The following is a 725-nucleotide window of genomic DNA, read 5'->3' on the forward strand; positions in this document are numbered from 1 at the left end:
AAATTTATAGGTAAAGCTTCACTCAATCAAGATTAAAAAAAGAACGTTAGGACTTCACTACAACATCAAATCTATTGACCTTAGGCTTCGACGTCGATAGTTGGCGACCTCTGAGGAGGGTGGGTCCAGGCTTCAAAGTGACGCCTGCATTAGGAAAATATTATAAGAGCTATCGATGCGCTACTATTGGTAAAATCAATTTCTAGAAAAAAAAAATGAATTAAGTCTACAGCACACGTTATTCCCAAGCGGTCTCCTAACCAAGTACTAACAAGGCTAGTTGCTTAACTTCGGTGATCGGACGAGAACCGGTGTTTTCAAGGTAGTATGGCCGTAGACAAGGATGCACCAACAGTGCAACACTTCGATCATCGAGTTCATTGAATGATATTTCAAGTTGTGACGTGTTACTTAGAAATATTATAAGAGCTGTCGATTCGCTACTATTGGTAAAATGAATTTTTAGAAAAATATAAATGAAATAAGTCTACAGCACCCGGTATTCCCAGGCGGTCTTCCATCGAAGTACTAACCGGGCCCGACGTTGCTTAACTTCGGTGATCGGACGAGAACCGGTGTTTTCTAAAAAGTATGGCCGTAGGCAATTGAGCACCACCGCACCCGGCATTCCCAGGCGGTCTCCCATCGAAGTAATAATTGGGCCCGACGTTGCTTAACTTCGTGTTTGTTTATTTCACATTTATTTTATCTCTCTCTATCTCTGT

The 725-nt window shown here is 41.7% G+C and overlaps 1 non-coding gene and 1 pseudogene across 1 annotated transcript; both read right to left on the reverse strand.

Annotated features, from left to right (window-relative positions):
- Positions 1-223: 223 nt before the first annotated feature.
- Positions 224-339, reverse strand: LOC117120932 (annotated as a pseudogene).
- A 145-nt stretch (positions 340-484) lies between these two features.
- LOC117120931 lies at positions 485-603 on the reverse strand. Its single transcript, XR_004447444.1, has one exon. It is a non-coding gene; the product is annotated as a 5S ribosomal RNA (ribosomal RNA).
- Positions 604-725: the final 122 nt, after the last annotated feature.

The sequence above is a fragment of the Anneissia japonica genome, unplaced genomic scaffold (assembly GCF_011630105.1).
Source record: "Anneissia japonica isolate Jap-2015-1 unplaced genomic scaffold, ASM1163010v1 scaffold3049_len701_cov85, whole genome shotgun sequence".
In the NCBI taxonomy this organism is placed as follows: domain Eukaryota; kingdom Metazoa; phylum Echinodermata; class Crinoidea; order Comatulida; family Comatulidae; genus Anneissia; species Anneissia japonica.